Source organism: Anolis carolinensis, chromosome 4, assembly GCF_035594765.1.
Source record: "Anolis carolinensis isolate JA03-04 chromosome 4, rAnoCar3.1.pri, whole genome shotgun sequence".
In the NCBI taxonomy this organism is placed as follows: Eukaryota; Metazoa; Chordata; class Lepidosauria; order Squamata; family Dactyloidae; genus Anolis; species Anolis carolinensis.
The window spans coordinates 121,089,783-121,112,527 of NC_085844.1; the positions used below are offsets into that span (position 1 = coordinate 121,089,783).

The following is a 22,745-nucleotide window of genomic DNA, read 5'->3' on the forward strand; positions in this document are numbered from 1 at the left end:
CTGAGTGCGGTTTATATTTTTATTGTGGTACAATAGTCTTTTTTTGTTTTGTCTGTGTAGGTGTTTATTATTGTTGTTGTTGTAGTGGTCATGAAGGTTGGATAAGTTAGATGCTACTGTATTGTTTTTTGGAGGCCCAGTGTAGCATTGACTGGCCTCTCAGCCTCAGTGCCTGGCTGTTTCTTGCCTGTGATGGCGTTGATTCTTATTGTTGTTGTTGTTGTTGTCATTGTTATTATTGTAATTGTTTTTTTGGAGGCCAAGTGTGAATGTAGGGATTGGGGAGGTGGATGAGTTGTGTTGTCAAATGTTGTATTTGTTATAGTCACAATGCGTTGTTGTGAGTTTTGTGGGTCTGGATTGTGGTTTTGTGGTGTGGTTGTGTTGTTACAACTGAGAGGCAAGGCTTTTGTGTTGTGTTGCGAAGTTTTGTATTTCTGGGTCGTTTAGTTGTGTGCCAAGTTTTGTATTTCTGGGGCGTTTAGTTGTGTTGTTATAGTCACGATGCATTGTTGTGAGTTTTGTGGGTCCAGATTGTGGTTTTGTGGTGTGGTTGTGTTGTTACAATCGGGAGGGAATGCTTTTGTGTTGTGTTGCCAAGTTTCGTATTTCTGGGGCGTTTAGTTGTGTTGTTATAGTCATGATGTGTTGTTGTGAGTTTTGTGGGTCCGGATTGTGGTTTTGTGGTGTGGTTGTGTTGTTACAATCGGGAGGGAATGCTTTTGTGTTGTGTTGCCAAGTTTCGTATTTCTGGGGCGTTTAGTTGTGTTGTTATAGTCATGATGTGTTGTTGTGAGTTTTGTGGGTCCGGTGTGGTTTTGTGGTGTGGTTGTGTTGTTACAACCGGGAGGCAAGGCTTTTGCACTGTTTTGCCAAGTTTTGTATTTCTGGGGCGTTTAGTTGTGTTGTTATAGTCATGATGCGTTGTTGTGAGTTTTGTGGGTCCGGATTGTGGTTTTGTGTTGTGGTTGTGTTCTTACAACTGGGAGGCAAGGCTTTTGCGTTGTGTTGTCAAATTTTGTATTACTGGGGCGTTTTGTTGTGTTATAGTCACGATGCGTTGTTGTGAGTTTTGTGGGTCCGGATTGTGGTTTTGTGGTGTAGTTGTGTTGTTACAACCGGGAGAAAAGGCTTTTGTGTTGTGTTGTCAAGTTTTGTATTTCTGGGGTGTTTAGTTGTGTGCCAAGTTTCGTATTTCTTGGGCGTTTAGTTGTGTTGTTATAGTTACAATGCGTTGTTGTGAATTTTGTGGGTCCGGATTGTGGTTTTGTGGTGTGGTTGTGTTGTTACAACCTGGAGGGAAGGCTTTTGCGTTGTGTTGCCAAGTTTCGTATTTACGGGGTGTTTAGTTGTGTTGTTATAGTCACGATGCGTTGTTGTGAGTTTTGTGGGTCCTGTGTGGTTTTGTGGTATGGTTGTGTTGTTACAACTGGGAGGCAAGGCTTTTGCATTGTGTTGCCAAGTTTTGTATTTCTGGGGCGTTTAGTTGTGTTGTTATCGCATGATGCGTTGTTGTGAGTTTTGTGGGTCTGGATTGTGGTTTTGTGGTGTGGTTGTGTTGTTGTAACCTGGAGGCAAGCCTTTTGCATTGTGTTGCCAAATTTCGTATTTCTGGGATGTTTAGTTTTGTTGTTATAGTCACTGCGCAAACAACTTTATCATTTTATATATATAGATGTAGATGGGGCCTGAGTTGTAGATCCTGGGTGGTTTGAGTTACCCTCCCCCTCCCCAAAGGAATCCAAGGAAAGCACCAAATTAAAAAGAAAGGAGCATGTTTATTCAATCAGAACAGATATTAAATATTACAATATTAGACGATTCAATCATATAAGCTAAACAGAGCATATGGGATACTCTCTCTGTACTGTTCAAGGACGGTTCTTCTCCAACGTTGGGCTGAGAGCCCTAGGATTTGTAGTGGAGGGAGGAGGGCCTTGGAAACCCTCTGCACCAACTATGGTCCCTTCCACACGGCCCCTTATCCCAAGATCTGAAACCAGATTATTTGGCAGTGTAGACTCTTATAATCCAGTTTAAAGCAGATAATCTGGGATCAGATCCTATGAAATAGGACAGTGTAGATCTCCCCTACACTGTAGCACTGTCATCTTCTCTCACTTCTTACTCTTAGGCCCTGTCTAAACTGCCATATAATCCATTTTGAACCATGGTTAATATGCATTCTGAAACTGGATTATATGGCAGTTTAGATGGGGCCGACAGCTGTATCTACACTGTCATTTCATGCAATTTGAACTGTATTATATGTTCAGTACAGATTCAGGTTGGATCTACACTGCCCTATACCCCAGGATCTGATCCCAGATTATCTGCTTTCCCCAGACTCATATAATCCAAGCAGAGTTGCAGGTCCTGGGCGGTTTGGGTCTCCCTCCCCAAAGGAATCCATGGAAAGTTCTAAATTAAAAAGAAAGGATTACATTTATTCTAATTACATATCAAATAATACAATATTAGACTATACAATTATATTAAATTACAATAAACAGAGAGTGGGGGGCTTCTCTCACTGCGCTCTTCCCCTCCAGCGCTGGGCTGTGAGTCCTGGGGTTTGCAGAGGAGGGAGGAGGGCCTTGGAAACCCTCCGCCAGAGAGGCCTGGGCCTCCCTCTGCCAGCCCCGGATTCACAGGAGGCGGCCATAGCGGCCGAAGGGGAAGAGCAGCGCTTTCACAGGGGAGTGGAGTCCTCTCTCACACAAGACAATAACAATACATTAAAAAACAACAAACACAAATTTTAAAATCTATCTATATCTATATCTATATATATAATAAAAGTGAAATCGGAGTATGTATCAACGTTTTGATTGGCCTGGCGGAATATGTGCTCGCGTTTTGATTGGCCGCCACTATCCCAGGCCACTGAGACCAACAGGAATGACGGATCTGCACCAAACTTGGCACACTTCATCCCCACGATGCACTTTATGACCTGCTGCCATTTGGGGGAGGATGGACCACAGATGATGGGATTTGCAGTACTTTCAAACACTTTAACTCCCACAGACTACTGCAATGCCCACCAATGATGGAAATGGACCAAACTTGGCACACAGAACCCCTGTGGCCCCCTTGACGTCCTGATGTATATTGGGGCAGGATGGACCAAGGATGATGGAATTTGCAGTACCTTCCCTCACTTCTTGAGACCACAGCAACTGCCACAAATCACACAACTGAACCAAACCAGGCACACATATCCCAAATGACACACTTCACATGCTGCAGCAGTTTGATGGAGGGTGGACCAAGGATTATGGGATTTGCAGTACATTCATCCAATTCACCTCCCACAAACCACTGTGATGCCCATGAATGACAAAACTGTATCAAACTTGACACGCAGGTGCAGGGTAGCCCACTTTACATCCTGGTGCAGTTTGGGGGAAGAGGGACCGTGGATGAGGGGACTAACAATATCTTCAGTCACTTCCTGGGACTACTGTGACCCCCACCAATGACTGATCAAGACCAAACTTGGCACATAGAGCCACCATGGCCCACTCTACATCTTGGTGAGATTTGAAAGAGCTTGGACCTTGGATGATGGGACTTGCAGTATATTCATTCACTTCCTGAGACCACTGTCACCCCCATCAATGTCTCATCAAGACCAAACTTCAAACAGAGAACACCCATGACTCACTCTACACCCAGGTGCAGTTTGGAGGATGATGGACCATGGACGATGGGACTTCCAATACCTTCACTCACTTCCTGAGAGCACCGCGACCCACACAAATGACTGATCAAGACCAAACATGGTACATGGAGCCCACATGACCTACTCTACATACTGGCTCTGTTTGGAGGGGGATGGACACTGGACGATGGGACTTGCATATGGGAGTTGGAGCTCACCCGCACCCACTGAACCCAGCTGACATTGGATATAGGCTACACTTGGAACACAGGCAAACAATGCCTTTCTCAAATGACCCAGGCATCGCCGGGTCTCCAAGCTAGTATATAATAAAAGTGAATGTTTGTATGCGAGTATGTATCAGCGTTTTGATTGGCCTGGCGGAATATGTGCTCGCGTTTTGATTGGCCTGACGGAATATGGGTCAGCTTTCTGATTGGCCGGCCGGAATATGGGCCAGCTCTGATCGGCCGCCACTTTCACAGGCCACTGGGATCGCTGAGGGAAAAACTACTACCAACTGGCTTTGTTCGGCCTACTTATCTCCTCAGAACGATGCTAGCTTTGGGACAGTTAACATCTTTCGGCCTACACTTTGGTAATTCAAAACACCACTGGGACCATCAGGAAGGCCGGAGCTGGACCAAACTTGACACACATCACCTCTACAACCCATAAACCCACTGACAACGGATCTGGACCACATAGATCTAACATGCCCAACTGTCATACTGATAATAAAAAACTTTGGTTCTAAGAATTACAGTTCACTCACACATTCACAGCATTCTGAATCCAACTAATGATGGAAAATAATGGAGCTGAGCCTCCCGAGTTGCCTGGACAGACCTCTGCCATGTGCACCTGAACCTGGGAAGGAGGTACCTCTCTGTATCGAGACTCCGGGCCGCCCCCTCCTCCAGGATCTCCGAAGGGATCCTAACTTCCTTTGAACCCTGTTGAGGAGGAAAAAGAGGGAAGTGGATGCTCTGAACAAGAAACCGTCTCCCGAAGGAAGGAGAGGCAAGCTCCTCCCTTTCCAGCCCCCTTCTTTCACTCACCAACTCTATGGGTAGTTTGTTCTTTGGCGAAGTTAGGATTTTCGCCGAGAGGAAGCTGCTAGAAGGGCAAGGGACAGAAGAAGAGCTCAGTTTGGGATCCCTGGCTGCCTTCTCCCTTCCATTTTCCCCAAGGCCAGCCCCATCCCAAGGCCCTTGACAGCCCTTGGGAAGAAGGCGACATCCTGGGATGCCCCTCTCTGGGCCCCAAAACACCCAACCCCCAGGCTGCCCTTCCCTCCAAAACATGGACAGGAGGTACCTCTCTGTACTCTCGGTGGTCAGGCTCCCGTGCTCCACCTCAAGGCTGCTGGCCTCCCAGGGGAGTTTCTCTCTCCCCAGAAACTGCAGGGAAAGAAAGGGAAACTCGAGGCTCTACTGAAGAAGAGCTTCTCTCCTGCAATCTCCCTCTTTCCACCCCCTCTGTTCTCAGAACTGGAATCCCTAGTTTGGATTCCAAACTGTCACCCCCAGCATTCTTCCCCATTGACCACACTGCCAGGGGCTACTAGGATTTGCAGTCCAACAACACCTGCGGGCTGCATGATCCCCACCCCTCTTCAGCGAAGGCCCACCTGGGAACCAAAGTGGAATAGCTCTACTTTCTTGGATGCTAAGCACTGCCTTGGTCCAGCTTCTATGAGGAAAAGGGAGTGAACAGGATGGAGGAACCCAAGGGGAATGGGCAGCCATCTTTCTCTGGGGGTCACAGTTCCCATGGGACACTCGACCCACAACTCATCTCCTGTCCTTAATACTCTGTCTCCCTTTGAAGACGGGCATCTCTTCTGCTTTGGTCAGACCTTGTCTAGAATAAGACTGTGTTCGGTTCTGGGCACGAAAGGTCAGGAAAGACAGGGACAAACTAGATTGTGTCCAAAGAAGAGTGACCCAAAGGGTGAAAGGTCTGAAAACTATGAGTCCCTCTGAGGAACCGGGAATATTTGCCTTGGAAAGGAGAAGGCGGAGAGGGGACATGAGAGCCATGGTTAAATATTTGCAGGGGTTTCCCCTTGGGGAGGGGGAAGCTTGATTTCTATGGCTACAGCTGCTGCTGGAGAGAAGATTCATACATTCATAGAATCATAGAATTGGCAGATACCCCCAAAGGCTGTCTAGTCCAGCCCACTTCTGCCATTCAGGAGAAGGAAGCCCTACTGGACTCCCAGGCAGCAAAAGCCTAAGATTGAACAGCTCTTGCTGTCAGGATTTTCTTCCTAACGTTTAGGCAGAATGTCTTTTCCTCCAGTTGGAAACCATTGCTCCATCATTATTATTATTATTATTGACACAACGACGTATGACACAGCAAACAAGATAGATATGCTGGATTTCGTTTCACAAAACCACAAGTCGAACACTTCCCAAGTGTCTAGGACTGTGTGATGTATTATTATTATTATTATTATTATTATTATTATTATTATTATTATTATTATTATTATCTGCATTTCTATATGACTTTTCTCACCCCTGGGGGGACTCAAAGCAGTTTACAACATAATCAATGGCAAAATCCAGTGCCTTATATATATATAAAAATATATCATACATCTAAATAAAAACATACAACTGTAGATTAAAATCATTATAATTTTAAAAACATCAAACATAGACATATGCATGAAACATGTTATTACAACAATTAACATAGATCCCTTCTCTTCCCCCACCACCATCTCCCTCTCCATAGATTTTCAACCTTTCTTTATATATCCTCCCTGCTACCCCAGGGAGCAAGATGGTGGAGGCCCTCGATGGCTGAGACCCCCACTGGCATGGTCCTCTTATGCCCCAGCCTCTGGAGACAGGCAAGTGTTCTTGCTGGGTCTGGCTTCACAGAGTCACAGGGCCAGGGCCTCAGTTCTGTGAGGAGTGAATTCCAGGAGCTGAGCCAGAGGCAACGAAGAAAACAAAGGCTGCCTCTTCCTCAAAGCCCCTGGTGATGGTACCTTCACTCCCATGATAGTCCTCTATGGCTGAGGCCCCCACAGGCATGGTCCTCTTATGCCCCAGCCTCTGGAGACAGGCAGGTGTTCTTGCTGGACTTGGCGTCACAGAGTCACAGGGCCAGGGCCTCATTTTTGCAAGGAGTGAGTTCCAGGAGCTGAGCCAGAGGCAACGAAGAAAACAAAGGCCGCCTCTTTCTTCAAAGCCCCTGGTGATGGTACCTTCACTCCCTTGATGGTCCTCTGCTGCCCTTGTCTCTGGGGCAGCAGAAAACAAGCTTCCCCCTCCTCAGTGGGACAACAAAACAAACACCACAGGGATGTTAACCCTTCCCTGTGCTATCCAAAGCGCTAGTGCTCTTTCTCTCTCTCTAGGCTGGAGTTACACTTTAAACATGTACCCATTCCAACTTACAAACAAATTCAACTTAAGAACAAACCTACAGAACCTATCTTGTTTTTAACTTGGGGACTGCCTGTATTTTTAGAAGGGCCTCCTTCCTTACCTTGGACGCTGGCCTCACTTCAATGATCTGCGTCCGGGGAGAGGGCTCCTCCACGTGCATTCCTTGTGGCTCCGGAGGTCTGGAAGGAGACAAGACAATGTATTATTTATTGATCTACTATATTTCTACTCTGCTCTTCTCACCCCAAAGGGGACTCAGAGCAGCTTAGAGTTTGGCCACTTCAGTGCCACATTGCAAATACACAGTGTATAAATATACATATAATACATTACAAATCACAGGACATTTAACATAAAATACAAAACAAAAATTACACAAAGCATAATAACATTCAGAAATAATACATAAATAAACATTAAAACATTTAAAACCAATTACAATTATTGTGGAGACTCATCAATTAAACAGTATATTTCATTAAGCTCAGTCATCAGGGATAGTGAGGACTATTATGTGATGATATACATATCCCAAGAGCCCCTCTTTCTGCCTTCCCCCAGCCAATCACCTCCTACATGCAAATTCCCCCTACCTCACAATCCTCATCTGCCAAAATTTGCACATCCCCCTCCTTTGCAGGGGCCCCTCCCTCTTTTCCCTCCCCAGCCAATCACCTCCCACATGCAAATTCCCCCCTACCTCATAATCCCCACTGGCCAAAATTTGCATATCCCCACTCCCTTCCAAGAGCCCCTCCCTCCTATCCCTCCCTTGGCCAATCACCTCCCAGGGTGAAGGCAGGCCCCTCCTCCTCTGGGGACCCCTTTCCCATTTGGGCCAGGGCTTCCCTTGGGGGTGGGTGGGGGAGACCCCTGGAGGGAATGGGAGCCCAGGGCTTACCTTGGAGGATCCACAGGAACAGCCTTTATGTTTTCGGGGCCCACGTGGCGGAGATGTGGGCACCTCGTCCTGACCTTCTGCAGAGAGAGGCAATGAAGGGGTCCTCAGCGCCAGAACAGGGCTGGCCCCGGGGCCCCAAAGGCAGCGGGAGGGGAGTGTGGTCCTTACCCTGAACCACATGTCCAGGGCCATCCTGAGGGGGGCATACGGAGGGGCCTGGGTCGCATAGGCATCTGTCGGGGGCGGCCTTGGCTGGACCTGCTTGGAATGCCCTCTGCCCATGTTGGTTCAGGAAGGCAATGGCAGGTCAACTGACTCGAGGTTCCTCGGAACTCCCGGTCTCCATGGCAGAAATGGAACCTTTTCAAAGGAAAACAACCACCAGCCTGGAGCTGCTCTTGGGAGGGAGGGGGGCAGCAGGAGGGAAGCAAGGAAGGGTGGCCCCACACATCTCCATTTTTTGCTCTTCTGCCTTGAAGGGTGGACTCAGGGGCCATGGGACCCTCTGGAGCCCCAGGCGTGTATCTTGGGTGTATCTTCCAGAGGCTCTTTGGCCGCTGCTCAGCTGCTTTGGGGCCCAATGACCAAGGGATCTCTGGAAGGGAGTCTCCTTTTACTGCAACTCCTGATATACCTTTGAGATACTCTCATTGTCTTGCAGACTCTACTGGAGTCTTTGGCCCTTCTGTATACAGGGCCCTCTTTTTCCTCTTTCCACATTTAAAATGCACACAATTAAAGTTAAGGAAACATTGACACTTAACAATAATTGGTATTCAACTTACTGAAAACAAGAATCCAACCCTTTGGGAGCATCTGAGGGCCCAAACGCACAGTACCTTTATCCCAGAGGCTCCTGGTTCAAAATGGAAGGTGGCTAGACGATGTCAGCTGAAAACACAAAAGGAATTGCTACAAAGCCGAAAAACCGCGAGATAAAAAAATGTGGGAATCTCCTGGTGCTGGCCAGAATATTCGGATATTTGAATCTCTGTATGTCTCCACACTCAGAAAATATGGGATTCTTTATGTTGGCTTGTTCCTGGGTTATAAATGTCAGTTCCTCATTGCTTCTATTTTAAAAACATGGGAAAAGCTCATTACACAGCAAAAACTTTGTGTGTCACTGGCGATGTTTCCCATGCCAGGACAAAGTTTTTGCCCTGTAATCTGTTGCTCCATGAGGTCACAAAGAGTTGGAAACGACTGAATGAATAAACAACAACCACTTTCCCCATGGATAAAAGGATAAAAGCAATGAGGAACAGACATGTACAACCCCGGAACATCGCCCTGTAGTTCCCAGGCACAAGGACACAACCAAACCTGCCTGCACAGATGGCCATGCAGCTTATAAAAAGTGATAATAAAGTTCTGTTCCTGGCTTGAAAGTGTGTGTTCCTGTTTGATTGTGTAGTCCTGACTTCGAAAGTAGTGGTTCTACTCCATGAACTTTGTTTGCCTCCCAGAAACTTCATTAAATGCGTCGGCGGCAAAGTTTATCTTGCCAGGACAAAGTTTTCGCTCTCTAGTCAACGTTCTGCATCTTTTCATGATAAAAGCAATGAGGAACAGAAAAGTATAATTCAGGAACAGAACTTGTATAAAGTAAAGGTAAAGGTTTCCCCTGATGTTAAGTCCAGTCGTGACCGACTCTGGGGGTTGGTGCTCATTTCCATTTCTAGGCCGAAGAGCCGGCTTTGTCCATAGACATCTCCAAGGTCATGTGGCCGGATTGACTGCATGGAGCGCCGTTACCTTCCCGCCGGAGCGGTACCTATTGATCTGCTCACATTTGCATGTTTTCGACCTGCTAGGTTGGCAGGAGCTAAGGCTAACAGTGGGCGCTCATTCCGCTCCCGGGATAGGAACCTGGGACCTTTGTGCAATTCGCATATTTGCTTCTGTGCATTTTAAGAATTTTTTGAAGTCAAAATTTCCAGCAGACATCCCGTGGTGGCCATTTTGTGGGCTTCAAAATCCCAGGACAAAGCAGCAAGTCTGGACATTGGAGGCAGAAATCCTGGGACCAACAGACCTTTTCTCAGGTCCCAAGTTTTTTTGCCCCTGAGGTAAAGCCCGAAGTCAGAAGGCAGCTCTCTTCCCAAACAGAGATGGAGAAGAGCAAAATGGCGTTTGAGGGGCAAAAAAAGGCCTTCAGACTGGGAGGAAAGTCCTTTGGGAAGCAGACTGCTGCCTGAGGCTGACTCCACAGGCCAGAACAGACCCTGTTTGACACCCCTTTCCTTCCCGTGGCTCAATGCAATGGGCACCTGGGAGCTGTGAATAATACTAATAATAATAATAATAATACTGTGAAGCAACAGTATTCTTTGCAGGGCCCTGGTGAAACTACAATTCCCAGAATTCCACAGAGTTGAGCCATGGAAATTGAAGTGGTGCCTAATTCCCACTATTGCCTCAAAGCATTGGATGGCAACAGGAGAAAAGGGCTGTTTGGGGTCACAGTTTCCACAAATCCCTCTCAAAAAACACTCCTTTGAGGCGTTGGCTTGCTTGTGCATTTATTTATTTACCTGATTTTCACTCAAGACTACTAACAAAAGACATCACAGTGCAGCTTAAGACAATGTAGATGCATTTGAAATATAAATACGGAAATTACAAAATGAATGGTTTCTGTTGAACTTGGGGTGTGAACCATCTTCCCTCAAGGAAGGAGCCTTGGCTGGGAATCTTGCCTCCAGTCGGCGGCCATGTTGTCCCTCCTGAAGGGACCGAGGAACAAGGAAGGGCCTCAAGATGGCGCCCCAGAAAGGCCCTGGCCCTTCCCCATTCCTTGCGGGAGGGTCTTTTCTGAAAGGCCTTCACATTGGAGATGTCAGAGAACTCCTGAGTGGCATACACATCTCAGGACGGCTGAGTGGACATTGAAACCTACACACATTAGACACAGGTAAATGTATGCAGTGGCTTTTTGTATCTGCTGTGGTCTGGTTTCAGGGTGCCTCCAAAATCCATGAATACTCAAATCCAGTTATGAACAATGTCTAGTAAAATGGTGTCCTTATGTAGAATGGCAAAATCAAAGGCTGCTTTTTGGGATTTTTAAAAAATATATATTTTCAAATTGTGAATGGTTGAATTCATGGAGACACAATTAGTGAATACAGAGGACCAAATGTATAATTCTTGGAATATGATATTTGTCTTAGTTTTCTGGAAAAAATATGCTTCAAATATTTTTCTGGAAGAGAGATGGAAAAGAGAAGGGGGAAACCATGTATGGTTTAATGACTGCATTTTGTTCATTATGGCTGCCAAATAGACCCACAGACACACACATTTGTCAATGGAAAGAAAAATCTTTTTCTGGCAAAAGGCCTTGGCAGGAAATGTCAGCATATGGGGCTTTGTATTACCTGCCATTGAAACAAAGGAGTGCTTTGATGCTAGTGTGTGTGAGTATAGCTCAGGTAGACATCCTAACATATCAATACATAATTTTAAAAGAACGAAATATTGAAACTTAGGTAGAAAAGTCCCTTGTACTGGCTGGGCTGTTTCTTACATCTTCCAAGTTATCTGTTAAAAGCCGTTACAATCTATTACTGTGTTCTTCCAGAACTCCAGAGCCCTCTTCCGTACCAAGTGATAAGTCACACCGCAGTTCTGTTCTGCCAATTGTTTTTGGCAAATGGACCAAGGAAAACTATTGTTGTTGCTAACTGTTATCTCTGCCTCCAACCCTCTTGGCAGAAATTCAAACCTATCTCCTGGTAGTGCTGGAAACCAGGCTTTGAAAAATCTGGATGAGTCAACTCATTAACAAACAAGGAAATGGGGACCGGTCTTAACAAAATATGTGTACATAAAATAGTTTATTGGATGCGGTGCTGTTTGTCCTCAGAGCTATGACAGTGTTTTATCTCACTCCACAGTCTTCCTAACAAAGGAGCAGGGAGGTCAATGGTTATCATATATTAATCAGCTTCAGTGTTGATGAATTACTTACATAGCACAGAAAATATTTTAAGAATTTTTCCTGGTGGGGGCAATGAGCTTAAAAAATGCCCGTTTGATATCTTTTACCATTGTTTAATAACCGTCTTACTGTACAGCAAGAATGGCCAATTTCTCTATTACATAAAGCCATTCTGATCTCTGAATTTTTATTTATGGCATTCCCAACCTTTGGGTCTCCAGGTGTTTTGGACTCGAATTCCCAGAATTCTCAGTCAGCTCACCAGCTATTAGGAAATGTGGGAGCTGAAGTCCAAAACACATGGAGGCCCAAAGGTTGGGAACGACTGATTTATGGTCTAGAACAAGGGTCCCCAAACTAAGGCCCATGGACCGGATGCAGCCCTCCAAGGTCATTTTCCTGGCCCCGGTCCTAAACTTTAGACTTAGGGTTGACCTAAGTCTGAAACAACTTGAAGGCACACAAAAAACAACAATCCTAATTTTGGACTATTTCATCATAGTCCATCCCCCCAACAGTCTGAGGGACCATGAACTGGCCCTCCACTTAAAAAGTTTGAGGACCCCTGGTCTAGAATATGGCAACCTCCCTAATAAAATAATAAAGGTCATGTCACTTAGTGATGGGGACAAGTATGAACACGTGCATCGTAAAAGTATGAGAAATGTATTGGAAAGATTAACTTTTTGGATTCCTCCTCCTAAAATTCTTCATCTGGCATACTGTAGTCAAACAGTAACTTTCCCACAATTTGACTTATAGCACCACAGTGCAGGTATCTTTACTTGAGCAGCCTTCGTTGCTAAGCGATATGAAATTTCTTATATAGCCAAGCTGTAGTATAAAATGTAACTTGTCCAAGCTATATTTTATGCATATTTTGCAACTGGTTAGTATTCAAGGCCAGTAATTATTTTGGTATCTGAATTTTCCCTCTCTTTTGGCAGCAAAAATGCAGTTGTTCTTTCCCTTCTAGTCATTTAGTCAGATGATTATTTCCATTTGCAGTGCTCCAAGGCTGAGATAATGTGATGTGCCTTTTCTTATTTAGTGGGGTTTTGTGACTGAGCAAGGATTTGAACCCTGGTCTCCTAAGATTCCACACACAAAACCAGTATGACATACTGGCACAATTTTTCTTGCTGTTGCGAGGAACTTCAAGTTGTTTTTGACTTATGACAACCTACATAGCTATAACCTCCTGTGATGCAGATCTAAACAGTAAGAAAGATGGTCATGATTAACTGTTAAGGTAAAGGTTTACCCTTTACATTAAGTCTAGTTGTGTCCAACTCCGGAGGGTGGTGCTAATCTCCATTTCTAAGCCGAAGAGCCAGTGTTGTCCCTAGACACTTCCTAGGTCATGTGGCTGGTGTCACTGCATGGAGCTGTCACGACCCAGGCTACAGAGCACCAATAACCATACGCAGAGGCCAGATTCTATCTAATATCTTTATTAAGGAAATATATAAAGTTAGTAAAAGCAAATGTAAAAGTTAGTCCAGAAGCAGACCTTTCAGGAAAGGTCAAAATTAGTCCAAAGAAACAATGTCCAATATGAAATATTAAGGTCCAAAGTTGTAATCCAATAACCGAAACACTCACTTTGCCAGGCAAAGTGAGGGGAGATGACAAGGTCCTTTAGTCCATGAACTTGAGCAAGGCTAGGAGATAACTTGATACTTGAAAACAAGGCTTGAATCGTGGAACAAGGTAACGAGGAACAAGAACAAGGTCCGTGGAATAACTTGGTAAAATCCGTGAAACAAGGCAAGGTTTAGTCCTGGGAAACAAGGCAAGGTCCGTAGGTAAACAAAGGCTGGGAAGCAGGAGCGAAGGCAGGAAACAAGGACAAGGCTTGAGCAGGAACGAGGCTTGAAACGGAGCGCGCTGTCCAGACACAACTCGCTCCGGAGGCTGACGAATTGACTCCGCAAAGTTACTCCGCGGGTAAAACACCTATATAGAGTCTAACTTTCCCGCCGAGAGCAGTTCTCTGGGAACCAGAAACGAAAGCTAATCTCTGAGACCAGATGTTTGACTCCTTAAAGATTCTCATGGAAAGCAGGCTTAATTGGCAAATTCTTAGCAATTATTCTCGCACTCCTGCGCGAGGCTGCTTCCAAACCTCTCTGTTGTTTACAAAACTCATGGCGAGAAAACACTGGAGATGTAGCCTCAGTATTTGTTTGACATACTTCTGGAACATAATCCTCTTGCAGGTGCAAGGTTCCCAGATCTGGCTGGGAAGAATCTGTCTGGGAAGAATCCAGTTCTGACTGGGAAGGTAAAAAACCCAAGTTTTCTTCTTCATCAGGCATCACAATGTCATGAGCAGGACTACAAGGCCCATGGGTCATCACAGGAGCGCCATTACCTTCCCACCAAAGCAGTACCTATTGATCTAATCACATTTGCATGTTTTAAAACTACTTGGTTGGCAGAAGCTGGGGCTAGAAATGGGAGCTCATCCCGTCCCACGGATTCGAAACGCCAACCTTCTGATCAGCAAGTTCTGCAGCTTAGCAGTTTTATCTGCTGCACCACTGATTGTCTTATGTCAGTGAAGGAGTCAGCAAAGTTTACTGGTTGGACTACGACTCTGGAAACCAGGGTTTAAATCCACAGTTGGCCATGAAACCCACTAAGTGATCTTGGATAAATTAGCCCAAGAGGCAAGGAGAAACCTCTTTTGAATATATCTTGTCAAGAAACTCCTGTAATGGGTTCACCTTAGGGACATAAAGGCACCCAGCAACAGCAAAATATCAATGAGATTCTTGGAGATGATAAGAAGTTCTCAGACTTGAATGGTGATGACATGTTCAGGCAGCAAGAACTGGACCGAGCAACAAACCACAAAATCACCCACGACACACAGGGCCTCCCAGACTTCAATTTCATTGGGTCATTTGAGGTTTTGACATTGTGAGAGGCTAACAATATATTGCTCTCCAGTACATTAGCATGAAGATCCTAGTTTGAAGAAATCTGGCAAGAAACGCAGTGCTCCTGTCATTGAGTCTTCAAGGCACAGGATATGATCCATGCATAAACACTGGAAGAAAACCTCTCAGATCTGTTTTTCCTCTTGACGGTTTTGCCAAATGGTTTGACACTGCAAACTTGAATGGTCCCTTGAATTCATGAACTTGGTTCCTGTTTTTACATAATAGCATTATGACTCATGTTGTTGACAAATGGCAAACAATGGAGAATTTTATATCAAGACTGGCACCTGCTACAGCAATGTGTTGGCACCTTTCCTTTTCAAGATCAAATTATATTTCCTGGCTTTACAGATGAACAGAGGATTGTTGACCGAGACGTCTAGCTCGCATTCTGTTTTGACAGAAACAACCTAGTGAGGTGAAAGATAAAATTGAGACTGCCAGCTTTACTATTCATTAACAACTGTTCCTACATAGCATTTTGTTGACAAATTCTGCTATCTTTAAAGCCTCCTGCTGCAGAAATGGGGCCTGATATGTATATTACTAACCTCGCAGGTCAAGCAAATATTTCCTTTTAGAAAACGACCTCATTGTTTTAGAATGGCTATTGAATACTAAATAGGCCAAACTGGAAATCTATTGTTACATCATCTGCCAGTCATGAACACTCCTCTATCACAAAGCAACCTTGCAAAGCTGTAAGTTTCCTAAGAATGAAAGATCAATATAACCTTCAAATCTTATTCCATGCAGGGAATTCTTCAGTTTGTCAAATACATGGTAGTCCAATGGTGCCAGATCAGGGCTATAAGGTGTGTGTGTGGCAACTGTGCCAACCTAAGCTTTTCACTCTCACACTGGATGTGCCAATTGACATGTGGCCAGGCGTTGTCATACAACAGCAAAACATCTTGTTTCTTCCAGTGGGGAGAAACACAACGCAGGCGAGCTTCAAGTTTCTTAAGATGCTTTCAAATTTATGCATGATGTCCACTAGCAGGACTCCTAAATACCAGAAGACAGTTACCATAACTTTTCCTGCTGAAGTTGCGGTTTCAAAAAAATTTTCCATGGGAGAATTCACATGATACTACTGCGTTGATTGTCTCTTCACCTCTGCTTCAAAATGGTGTAACCATGTTTCAAGTCCTGACACGATTCTTGAAAGAAATTCATTCCCATTGTTCTCATATCAAGAGTTCGTTGTATATAGATTTTCAGGTTTTCTTTGTCAACTTCCTTGGGACCTCGGGACCATTGCACAGACTTTCTTCAACTACAACTGTTTCACACTTGCTTCCTCAATGTTGGAGTGACATTTCGTTAACAGTTAAGTATCTATCAGCCATAACCATGCCATTCACATGCTCCATGGTTGTTTGTGCTATGTGTGGTCTGCTTCGTGGAGCATCCTGAATATTGGCATGACCCTTTTCACCAGATAATCTGTGCACCTAGCAACTAAGAGTTCTATGATTGACAATGTCATCTCTGTACATCTCTTGTGGATTTTCTCCACTGTCTCAGTCTCACAGATCAGGAACTCAATTACAGCTCATTGGTATCACGAGCAGAGGCCAACTTGGAGGAGGTCTACGACAACACCGTATGCACTAATATTAAATCTATTAGTAAACATGTACTAAATGTTTGGGTTTATATATTTAAATTTCTAATTTTATTTTTGAGTTGTTCTATAAGTACACATGATGTTGTTTATTTTATTGTTTATGATTTGATCGGTTTTCACATGTATGTTTGGCATTGAATTTTGCCATTGTTATGTTATAAACTGCTTTGAGTCTCCCAGGGATGAAAAAAGTGGTATATAAATACAGTAAATAAATACATGGAGTAAATGAGCAGGTTGAATTAAATTTGAATAGAAGCAGGAAGGATTCTTCTGTGCCCTCAGCAAATAGAAAAGGTGTGGAATACCATTTGGATTTTTTAAAATATTGTGCATTACTTTTGGAGTCACACTCATATGTAAACATTTTGAATTAAGCTGTGGATGGCTTAAGCTATGTTTTTTTGTGAAGTATCTTCAGCATGACTGAGAAAGGCGGCCGCTTGAATCTTCATGATTTCCAGGCATTTCCATGCAGCCATTTTCCCAGTGCAGTTGTTACACCTTCACTGTGTTTTGACATCAACATAGCACTTTCTTTGTGGGGTATCACCTTTCACCAGGACTCAGTTGTAGTATCTTGTATCTGGGAGGGTGCAATTCTTTCCTTGCTCAGTGAAGACATATTTCAATTGCTTTGAGGAATGCAGTTGCACGGCAATTATGGGATATCTCATAGGATGTGAACTGAGATGTGAATGGTAGCGAACACTAGAGCCTTTGTATTATTTGATGAATTTTTCTTTTGTCCTGGTAAAGAAGAAAAAAAGGTTCTCAACTGTAGATGTCCACAAATGAAGAAATATCCATCCTTCAGTTTTCAAAATATGAACGCAACTGCCCTTTTCTAGAAATGGGGGACACTGATTTGGTGATTTAAATAACCTTGAGTCCTTTCTCCAGTGGGTTTTCATGTGAATCAGTGTTGTATCTTTCACCACTTCACCAAAAATGGAGGGCGTTGATTTAAGGAAAAACTCAATAATAGCATGGGGTATGCATGAGTGTGTGTGTGTGTGTGTTATGTGAAGCTTGTCATGCCATAGAGGTAAGTGGGCTGCTGTTCAAGAAAAACACATCTAAAGCCTCCCTGGGTTGCAGAACGAGTTTATGATTCTTTGGATCCTTGCCATTCTCTGAATTTATAGAGCTGTAAAAGTCCTCCTTACTTTATTATCTTGTAGAGCTCTTAAAACACTCCACATAAGCAATTGCTCTGTCAGTAAATTAAATATCTCTTAATAGATGGGTTGTATGAATTTTGGGTAGCTGATTAAACAACTCAGTACGCAGACATGGGCATCTGGACAAACAAATATTTCTGAGGGAGGATTGGGTAAGGGTTTTTAAAAAACCAATAGGAGTGGTGAGAAATATAGCAAACAGTTTAGTGATGCACATAGTAGACATTCTCTTTAAAGAGGTATTGCCTTGTATTTGAGGGAAGAGGTATTCCTCAGTGTTTGAGATAAGAAGCTTTCTCATCTAAGAATATGTGTGTTATGTGTTGTCAAAAGTTTTCATGGCCGGAATCACTGGGTTACTGTGAGTTTTCTGGGCTGTATGGCCATGTTCCAGAAACATTCTCTCCTGACATTTCTCCCACATCTATGACAGGCATCTTCAGAGGTTGTGAGGTATATTGGAAACTAAGCAAGGGAGGTTTACATATCTGTGGAAGGTCCAGAGTGGGAGAAAGAACTCTTGTCTGTTTGAGGCAAGTGTGAATGTTGTAATTAATCACCTTATTAGCATTGATTGGGATCCTCTTATCTGCAGGAGTCCACTGTATACCATGCAGCTGTGGACAAGTCTACATAGGGACCACCAAACCCAGCAATGTCCAAACACGAATCAAGGAACATGAAAGGCACTACAGACTAATTCAACCAGAGAAGTCAGCCATAGCAGAGCACTTGATGAACCAACCCGGGCACAGCATATTATTTGAGAACACAGAAATGCTGGACCACTCTAACAGCCATAATGTCAGACTTCATAGAGAAGCCATTGAAATCCAGAAGCATGTGGACAATTTCAACTGAAAGGAGGAAACCATGAAAATGAACAAAATCTGGCTACCAGTATTAAAAAAAACTCTAAAATCAGGATAATAAATAAAGAACAACACTCTGAAAACGGGAATTCTAGACATGAAACAATGAAACAATCAGGGCCAGCTAACACCTCTCAACAAAGGATTCCCCCAAGAAGGAATTAGCTAGGCCTTGAGCTGCAAGGCCATTAAATGCTAATCAAGGTGACTAATTGCAACATTCACATTTGCCTCCAACAGACAAGAGTTCTTACTCCCACCCTGGACCTTCCACAGATATGTCAATCCCACTTGCCTAGTTTCCAACAGACCTCACAACCTCTGAGGATGCCTGCCATAGATGCAGGCAAAATGTCAGGAGAGAATGCTTCTGGAACATGGCTATACAGTCTGGAAACTCACAGCACCCCAATTATGTGTATTAATTTAGTGTTTAGATGTTTGTTGAAAAATGTTCCTTTTTGAAATATTAACTGTTTTTCATCATTTCTGATTAATCAGAAAAATATATATATCAAAATGACTCCACATCCCATCACACTCACATTTTCATGTATCAGCAACTACCATTGCTCTTCCCTTGCCCCGTATTAAGAAAGCATGGTGGGCTTCTCTTTCTGCCAGGCTTCTGACTACGTTTATGGGGAGGGCAGTATTAGGTAGAGGAGGACATTGGCTATTTTCTTTCTTTACTATTCTGAGACTTTTATGCCCTGTAAATAAATGCATAATACTATTTCTCACATGCTAATTATGGAAATGCTGGCCTCCAGCTTGGAAGAGTGGTGCTGATGATTTAGGACAACAGGTTTTTTCATATTTGTCTAATAATATTTTAGTACAGTTTTAAATTAAGGAGTTTTGATGGGAAAGGGGAAAAAAGAATGGCTGCTTTAGAACTGTGCAGAGGTGTAGTATGTCATTTCAGGAGCTTTGGCACCTGATGTAAGGTGCTAAATGTCTAAGACTGACGCTGTTGATAGCTTTGATGGAATTACACATTATGAAATGGTGCGGGTGGGGTGCAGGAATAGAAGCAATGGAAATATAAGAAGAAAAACAACTTTTAATTTTAGTCTTTCCTTACCCCAGATATATGTGGTTCTTCACTTAAGGTCAATGTTTCATTTGGTAGTGGCAGTTTTTTAAAGGATATGTGCAATGGGCACTGAATGTCTGTCATCTAGTGGCCGGATATGAGAGGAGACTTAGTCCAATTAGCGGATAGTTTGTCCATCCGGTTAGCTAGGTACACTGTCTTGCGCGTCCTACACGTTACCGCAGAAAGCTTTTCAAAAACAGAAAAATCCTCTGGGCACCAAAAGGTCCAGCCGCCAGCTTGTTTCAGTTATTTAGCTTAATTACACATAGGTGGGTTGGTGTGTTCTTCAGCCTTTCCCTTTTTGCCCTCTCTTTATGGCTTGGTTTGAACACAAGCCATTGGCAATGACTTTTGCCCTGGGAGAATATGAAACCTCCATTAGGACACTGTCGGTTCAGGACTGTGGTTGGCCTCCTGTTTCACCAGTAAGCGTGATAATCACGTGACCGAGAAAAATGGCTGAGAAGACTACAGCCGTCTTTGTACGGCCACCCTAGGGACATCTTTCCTTAAGCACTTACTGATCCAGGCCTTCACCTTGCTTCATTCATTTCTGTTTCCAGCTGCCCTTCAGGTTAAACAACGCTGTTCTCTGAGTTTTGACATTCCACGTTGGCCCCGACTGTCTCTCTGACTGAGCTTTCTTTCAACATGCCTTAAATCAGAGCTCCAACACAGCTAGGTTCTTTGAAAAGAAATGGAAAAGATTTGCACTTAAACAAACCTAACTGAGAAGCATTACCTTCTTCTCCAAGTCTATAATGCTATTTTCAAATTGTTGCTTGGTACTCCTTGGAGGCTTAGCAAGGCCAGGAAAAAACATCATACAGCTTGCCATCAGCATTACTAAAATAAGTTTTCTAGGCTTCTGTCTTTACATACTTTTGGACAACTGCATCTACAGTTTCTGACAGCATAACTATGATCAGGGATGATAGAAGTTGTAATCTAACAACATATAAAGACCCATGGGTGTGAAAGACTAACCTAAAATGTAGGACGGTAGGGAGGAAATATTGGTCAAAGGTGCACACTTGGTTTATGTGGAATAATATAGGGAGGCCCAGGAGACTTGTCTGAATAGTTATCATCTTGGAAAACTTCCCGCAATCCTCTGAAACTTGGAAAGGCTTAATACAACATTGGGCTATTTATATACAGTAATAAAATCATGACACGAGTAAAGGAGTCCCTTGGCAAGTGCATCGACATAGAAGGGTTCCTTGAAGCAAAAAAAAATCTAAAACCGCAGGTCTCTCGTAAGGCTGGTAGTGTTTTCAATGTTTACTAATGGATTTTGCCTGAGGTTGGAATGGTGTAGACTGCTTAAATATCTGAATGAACAACAACAAAGATATTTTATTCGTTTATGAGGATTGGAGAGCATTGTAAAAATTGGAAACCGCTTAATTGTGGTCAGATTGTGCAGTAATGATTTTTAAATATATATAATCTACTTTTAGTATTAGGGTACTATGGTTACTTGTGGTAGATAAATAAAATACATTTAGTTATTTTGAATAATTGAATAAAACCCCTTTCCTCAAACTATTCGGGACATTAGGACTGCGAAAATAGTAGAGAACAATATACAGCATGCTCATGTTGCTGCTCTCATGTGCCTTCAAGTCCTTTCTGACATATGGTTTCTCAAGACAACCCTAACAGGTGGTTTCAGAAGTTAAAAGTATGTGACTTGTGCAGTGTCATGTAATGTAATGGGCTTTCATGGCTGAGCAAGAATCTAAAGGTATTCTCCAGAATAATACTGCTCAATAATGAAATCATTTATAAATTGTTAGAATTTGTTAGAATTGAAGAAATTGTTAGAATTTAACTATGCTCTACATAAGAAAGCAACATTCCTGATGGGAAGTAGATAGGGTTTAGAAAGTTGGTAGGGACACCCATCCCTGACTCATCCTCTATTTTCATCTGTCCTGCCCTCACCTTTGATGTGTAGACTGATATTATCAGGGTAACTCCCCTTGCTCTGGTTTTCAGCCCCCTTCCTGAAACTTTCCATTCCTTTGTCATCATAAGTTTGAGTGTAGACTAGCTAGAGCTAGGATTTGGGTCATTTCCTTTCCTATCACTTATGTGATTCTGTTGAATAAAGCTTTAGTAACTTTAACTACTGGCCTAGCTCCTCAAGTGTGATATCTCATGGTTCCTCCTAATGCATGTTGCTCTCTCTGCTATATTCTGCTAATAGAAATGTGTTGGATGAAATTATTACTGTCCACCCATGCCAAAAATCGGCCACCCATATCCCAGAACGGATAGCTTTCCAGGTAGGAAAGGTCTATTTGAAGTAATGCTAAATGAGTCAAATGTGACCTTAAGAAGCCATCCCAACCAAACAAGGTGTGCAGTCTTTCAGGCCTCATTTGCCTAACTCTGCCAAAACACTGCCAGCAAAAGGTATTAATGCTGACTATAGTGGCAAGTATTAGAGATGCAGATGGTTTGTTAACACAGTGTGAAGCTAAACTCAGGAATGAAATCCCCAAAGTCAAATAACCACTTTGGGTGCTTCCAGACAGGACTTAAACCTGTTCCAAAGTGGGTTTAAAAAACCCGCTTTGGTGCGGGGTTGAGTACCAAAAAGCCACCCCAAATCCAGGCTTTCCTGGGCAGGGTGGTTGCATGTCATCCCAATAACAATTGGGATGGCATGCAGTCACCCTGAAACCCCCCCCCCCAAATAATCCCAAAAAGTAAAAAAAACAAAAACCTATATCTACCGCCATTATGTTCTTCCTCACACCCTTCTGGCTTGAGGAAATGATGCACCACAAAACGGGAGGGGAGAGAGGAGGAAAATCCCTCTTTGCAGCCCCCTGTTTCCTTACGCGTCATTTCCTTGCACCAAGAGGGTGCGAGGAGGAAGATAATTGCAGTCCACATTTTTAAAAACTTTTTTGGGGTTTTCAGGGAGGGGATGCCCTCTCAGTTATTCAGATCACTGGAGCCAAAAAATCAAGATGGCTGTGTGGACTGGACTTAGGGAATCGCATGATGTGGTCCCTGGGCCCAATCCACACAGGGCCCACACGTGATAAGACCTGGACCT

At 43.6% G+C, this 22,745-nt stretch overlaps 2 long non-coding RNA genes across 2 annotated transcripts in view; one reads left to right on the forward strand and one right to left on the reverse strand.

Annotated features, from left to right (window-relative positions):
• Window positions 1-1,283: 1,283 nt before the first annotated feature.
• LOC134298235 (uncharacterized) lies at window positions 1,284-4,820 on the reverse strand. The gene is made up of 3 exons (XR_010005195.1): window positions 4,729-4,820; window positions 4,443-4,623; window positions 1,284-2,421 (listed from the first exon to the last, which is right to left on the reverse strand). It is a non-coding gene; the product is annotated as an uncharacterized LOC134298235 (long non-coding RNA).
• Window positions 4,821-10,248: 5,428 nt separating this feature from the next.
• The window catches only part of LOC134298234 (uncharacterized), a 32,083-nt gene continuing 19,586 nt past the window's right edge, over window positions 10,249-22,745 (forward strand). The window contains exon 1 of the long non-coding RNA XR_010005194.1: window positions 10,249-10,898. This is a non-coding gene — a long non-coding RNA (uncharacterized LOC134298234). The remainder of the gene's footprint in view (window positions 10,899-22,745) is intronic.